Here is a 6,000-nt window from a genome sequence, read left to right as displayed (position 1 = left end):
GTTCTAAATCGGAGCTCCGAGGTATGGCTCCGAAAGGCTTGTGGGTGCTAGCGGTCCTTTACTGGGCGCCTCTCCCGCTTAGGGCGAACCACCCACCTGGGGACGATCCCAGGCAGGAATTCGTCAGCAAGAGCACGCAGCTCGCGGCCTCGCCGGTTGGGGGCGCTCTCCCGTGGGAACGTCGGACGCGCCCCGCAGGGTTGAGTAGGGCGGGGCCGGGCGGGGCCGCTGCCCCTCGGTCCCTCCCTCGCACCGCCAAACTTTGCTACTGCTCTGGCTGAGTCGCGGCGGCCGCTGGAGAAGAGGCGCCTCGCCGCCCGCCCGCCGCGTCCTCCGCTGCTACTACGCTCCTTGTCGAAACCCGGCGCCTGGTCACCCCGTCGCGCTTGGCCCCGAGGGCATGCAGCAGCCGCAGGTGCCGCCGCTCCCGGGCTCGGCGGCGCGGGTGAGCGTGAGCGGTGAGTGAGGGTCCGGAGCCGGGAGGGTTCCCGGAGCCGTCGTCGCTGGAGCGCGCGTTGGGAGGCCCGGGCGTAGGGGCGCCCGCGGGGCCCAACCGGCCGCTTTTCGGGGTTGCCTGGCGTGCAAGCCTGGGCTCCAGACCCACTCCAAACTCCTGGGACAGGCTCTCCCGGCGGGTGTGTGGCACAACCTACTGTTTTCCCACCTTTTCCCCCCCAGGAGCAAAAAGCAATCTAGATGCAAAACCGGGGTTGCGTCGGTCCCCGCTGAGGGCCGGCGGGCTGGGCGCAGAGGCGAAGAGAGCGCGGCACAGGTTGCCTCTGCCCTTGCACAGGTGGTTCTCTGCAAACTCAGTCTCACTGCCGTCGATGGTGATTAGGAAACGGGGTTCCCTCGTGAAGCCTAGGGGTGTAACATTTTTCAGCCTCCAGTTACGTCTGGTATGGGGTGTGTCCGCTGGGGAACATCTTGAACCACGTGCAGGCTTCTAAAGATTGGGGAACTAGTAACTAGCAACACTGTCAGGGTTGTTTGTTCAGGGTATGGCCCCTCACCACTGTGACAAAAGTGCTTTGTTCTGTAGCAGAGTTACTTTATCGCTTTCCCTCAACAAGTTGCAGCTACACAAAATTGCTTAGAAATTCCTCAAGCGTGTAATTTGAGGAGTGACTGTGAATATTGGAAACATTTTAGTCTTATTAAGGTAATCATTAAAATAGCCCTGAAAAGCATTTGCAGGTCAGTGTTTTTAAACTCAGTAATTTCCACGAAATATTTCCCCCTGTAATTTGCTGTTGTCATTACAACGCATTTCTTCCTCCTGCTTTTCCTCCTAAAGTAGCATTACCTAGTCCTGGGATGACATTTAGAAATAAAGGACCTTCTCATGGTTCCGACTTAGTCTGTATCAGTTGGAGAATAAAGCAAATGTCCGTTACAAACAGACAATCTCCTCTTTGCAAATAGGTTTCTTCCATGTACCCGCACGTTTCATTAATGCATGGACTTTTGTATTGCTAAGAAGAGTTGCTGGGTGTTCCAGTGATCTATCAACAGTTGCTAACCCTGCTTCCCAGGGACAAGTGGATCCGATATTGTTTAGTGGTCTGAGTCGGGTAAATAGTTTTCCTCTTTTTTGGACAGAAGCGATACAGTTAGAAACACACACCTTGGCTTTGTTAACTCCAGGCTTGTCTAAACAAACTGGGCTATCCTAAAAAGACCAGCAAGCAAACCCTACCAGTGAGGGTTGTGTAACTGAGATAATCTTCGAGTCGTCTCTTGTGCCTTGAGACTGCAAGGACCTCGTTATCCTGTGGAGATCTGGGCGTCTAACCGTTTGGACAACACTTACATTGATTGTCACTACCATATAACTAGGAAAATAAGTCATTTTGGCAAAATTTTTTTTGTCTTTAGAATTCAAAACTTTGAGGTTTGGATTTAATGACAGATGACACTCCTCTTGTCTAAACCTTTCAAGTGCATTTATCAACTACCAGACTCTTTTTTTTAAAAAATCAGGTCAGACCTATTTTAGATATCTCACTATTTTGCAAGATACTTGTTAGAACAGGCCTGCATATATTTTCTATGAATGGAGACTGAATTGAAAACATTAAAATATGAGATTGTTTTTCATGTGTGTACACAGGAATCTATTTGAGAAACTGCATGTTAACTCTCTAATTTTTCTAAAACATGTGCACAGTGGAAAACATGCACACACAGCATTGTAGCCAGGCAGCACCCAGACACACACTCTCTTGTGCACATCACTTGTGTGCACATCACTTGTTCACACATGCCTAAGGCTGGCTGCTGCTTCTCCAAGTTTCTCAGCCTGCTGCTGAGGAGTGGCAGTGCATGATAGCTTAAGACCAACCTCTTATTTCTTTGGGTTGGGGCAAGGGGAATCACTATAACTCAAATGGGAATTACTATAACTCAAATTACCCATTAGCCATTCTCTTTGGAGTATACATTAGTTCAAATGCTTTCTGACCTGTGATTATACCCAACAGAGTGGTTAAGTCTGATTGCAAGCCTCTAAATGGCAGAGACCAGGCCCAAGGCATTATTAATGTGGCATAAAGGGAAGACAAAGGCTTTGCAGTCAGACCAGCTTTTGTTCCTGTCCAGGCTTTGTGACCTTGGGCACATAGCTTCACCTCTCTAAGCCTTAATTTCCTGACCTGTAAAAATGAAGATTATACCATTTTCCAAGATTAAAAGAGAAAGCACTGAGCATGGTCTGTCATGTACAGGATGTACTCCTTAAATGCAGGTTGCCCTCTTTTCCTCCTAGATAAAAATTTAAGTATTGACATTTGTGTAAACAGTAAGCCTTAGGTGACTTAGAGATGTTATACACACTTTTCTTACTTGCTTTTTCTCTTCCTGGCCATGGGCCTTTTGCTCCTCCTTCATTCCTCCTACAGGTACTGAGCCTCCCTCTTTCTGGCCTTGATGATCCTTTGTCCCTTATCCTGGATTCTGTATTTGTGGAGGAGTCCTGCTATGGATGGAAGAGGTGGTGGTGGGCCTGGGGAGCTGTCTGCATAAGTGCTGAGATTTTGTGCTTTTACAAATGGTGGACTAGAGGTACTTGGAATACAGGGGTCTGTGTTTGAATCCTAGTCCCACTTTTGTGAGTTCTTGTGACCCTGAATAGATTGTTATGTTTGAATAAGTTTTTTCATTTATATAATGGGGATAATAATTACTTTTGTACCTATGTGCATGGGTTGTTGATGGAGTCCATTAACTTATATATGTGAAAGAGCTTTGTACCTTGTGAAGAGCATATAAATGTTGGAATTAAAGAGGCAGGGCATCCAGATGTGGGCTGCCCCAGGCAGGGGAGTTGGCAGTATCTCCACGAGCAGGGGTTGAGTGCTGAGGGGGCACTCCTGCAGTTCCTTCACATTCTTCCCTCCTGTCCTCTGACATCATACTGGACTTCAAGAAGGAAATCGAATCAAAGGTTGAGAAACTGCTCTGTGGGGAATATGAGAGGAAGATAAATTTCAGGACTGAGGTTACCCAACACTACATGGTGGAAGGCACAGGGAAAACTTCCAGAGAAGCTTTAATTTCATCTTGGAATTACCTGTACTGTCTGCACATCTCTGTTCTTAGTGGACAAACACCAACAGCTGGCCACCCACTCCATGTGTCAGGAGGAGAGTGCTGATGGCAGCGTTGGACAATGTATTGGGTCGACCTAGGCCATCTTCACTCCACTGTGCCTTCTTGCTGACTTGGATCTGTAGTTCACTCTGCAAAGCTTTAAACTGACCCAAGGCATTGCCCCCCACCCCTAAATTAAACTAATTATTTAATTTGGTCTGAAAGGTGTTTGTTGCTATCTGCCTGTCCTGGCAAGCCAGGGGGTAAGTACCCATTGAGAGGGAGGCTTTGACATCCTGGGTTGTCCCACCCCACTCTTCATCACCCCCAGTCATATGTCCTCTATTCCTTTTCCCCTCCCTGCCTGGCCTCTTGTTGTATCTGTCTACAGCCTTGAACTCCTCCCTTGCCCATGAACCCTGATACTGCCCTAATGCCATGAACCTTGTTACCCCTTCTCAGATGTAAATCATTTGTACACCTCAGGCTGGTCTAGACTGGGTGTCACTCTGGAAAGAACCTGCCCAGCACAGCCTGCCTCACTTCTTCCTGAGGATGTTTATCAGCCTCCCTAATTACTCATCAGCTAGTTCTGTGTCTGCACTGTTCCCTGGGACATTAACTTGGAACTTCTCTACCCCGGCCTTGACTCTACCATATGCAGATTGACCAAGGTGTTATCAAGGGATGACTTGATAGGTTGGGTTGACAGGGCTTGTCAGGGCACATTAGCCCCTCCATCCAAGCAAACATGCCATCTAAGTAAAAGTAGTGTACTTGCTTTATAAATGCAGCTTTGAGGCAAGCCCCTGATCTCCCCTTTAAGCCAAGCTGTCCTGAAACACATTCTCTGTAGAAATTCTGGAGCTGCCCCCAGACAGACTCAGACCATGTAATTCAAAGATGGGCAGTGGAGTCTGTCAGCAGCATTCACTCTCTAAGAAGGTAGAAATCCAGAGTTAAGGTTCAGAGCCATTGGCAGTGACTAGTTATAGAAGACCAAAGCAAGGGATCAGGTATAGAGTTTATTGGGAGCACATCAGTGAGTCATTTACCCCTTGCCCTGCTTGATTTTTAATAAGTCAGTTATTTGAATGGGGGTAAGGAAGGCCTTTCTCTAGACAAAAACTATGACATGCGTCTGGTGAAGAGAAAATAAGTAGTATGATCATTTTCTATGTCTCTATGGTATTAGGATTGAAATCTCAATCTCTCACTCTCTCTCTCCATCCTTCTCTCTCTCTCTCTCTCCATATATATAGATATATAGACACACACGTACACACGTACCATATACATCATTGGTCTTTATACTGAGAGCAAGTCGTAGATGTTATTCTCCATCACTCTTAAACACTTCAGCATTAAACACAAAACAGAAAACAAGCACTCTGGCTTTCTATGTAACGAGCATACACCCATCAAATCAGGAAATGGACGTTGGCACAACACTGCTATCCAATCCACAGAGCCCCTTCCTGTTTCGTCAGTTATCCCCCAAATGTCTCTTCTACCTGTCTGATCTAGGATTCATGTTACATTTAGTTACCATGTCTCTTCTGGAATAGTTCTTTGGACTTTCCCTGTTCCTAAAGTCGTTGCAGTTGTATAGGTCCTACATGCTGTAGGATGACTCTCAACCTGGGTATATTGGATATTTCCTCAGAACCTGATTGAAGTCATGCATTCTTGGCAGAAATCCTTCAGAAATGAAACTCAGCTTCTCACAACAAAAGGCACATGGTGCCATCCCGTCCCACTACTGGCCTACTGACCTCAATCACCTGGTTATGTTGGTGTCTGCCAGATTTCTCCATCATAAATTCACCATTTTTCCTTTGAAATGTATTGGCATTTGTGGGGAAGTATTCTAAGTTTATGCAAATAGCCTGTTCCTCATTAAACCTTTACCTGCAGACTTACGTTAATTGATGACATCTGCCTGAATCAGCCACTCTATGAATGTTGCCGAATGGTGATTCTTTTTTTTTTTTTCTTAAGACAAGATCTCACTCTGTTGCTTAGGCTGGAATACAGTGGCATGATCTTGGCTAACTGCAGCCTCAACCTCCTGGGCTCTAGTTATCCTCCTGCCCTCCAAGTTGCTGGAACTACAGGTGTGCACCACCACACCTGGGTAATTTTTTTTTTGGAATTTTTTGTAGAGATGGAGTTCACCATAGTGCCCAAGCTGGTCTTAAACCCCTGAGCTCAAGCGATCCACCTGCCTTGGCCTCCCAAAGTGCTGGGATTACAGGCATGAGCCCCCACACCCAGCCTCAAATGGTGATTCTTTATTGCCATCACTCTTTCTACATTTGTTTGCTGGCATTCTACTATAATGAAGAACTTTCTTTTTCTGTCAGTTTTTATTTGGAAGTATTCATGGATTCCTTAGGTATTCAATAT

At 46.7% G+C, this 6,000-nt stretch overlaps 1 protein-coding gene across 1 annotated transcript in view; it reads left to right on the top strand.

Annotated features, from left to right (window-relative positions):
- Positions 1-264: 264 nt before the first annotated feature.
- The window catches only part of LPAR3 (lysophosphatidic acid receptor 3), an 89,433-nt gene continuing 83,697 nt past the window's right edge, over positions 265-6,000 (top strand). Inside the window, exon 1 of the mRNA XM_035252026.3 lies at positions 265-458. The gene's annotated coding sequence lies outside the window, so the exon portion shown is untranslated. The remainder of the gene's footprint in view (positions 459-6,000) is intronic.

The sequence above is a fragment of the Callithrix jacchus genome, chromosome 7 (assembly GCF_049354715.1).
Source record: "Callithrix jacchus isolate 240 chromosome 7, calJac240_pri, whole genome shotgun sequence".
Lineage (NCBI taxonomy): Eukaryota > Metazoa > Chordata > Mammalia > Primates > Cebidae > Callithrix > Callithrix jacchus.
The sequence above is the reverse complement of the archived record's forward strand: the minus strand, read 5'-3'. Positions and strand labels throughout refer to the sequence as shown.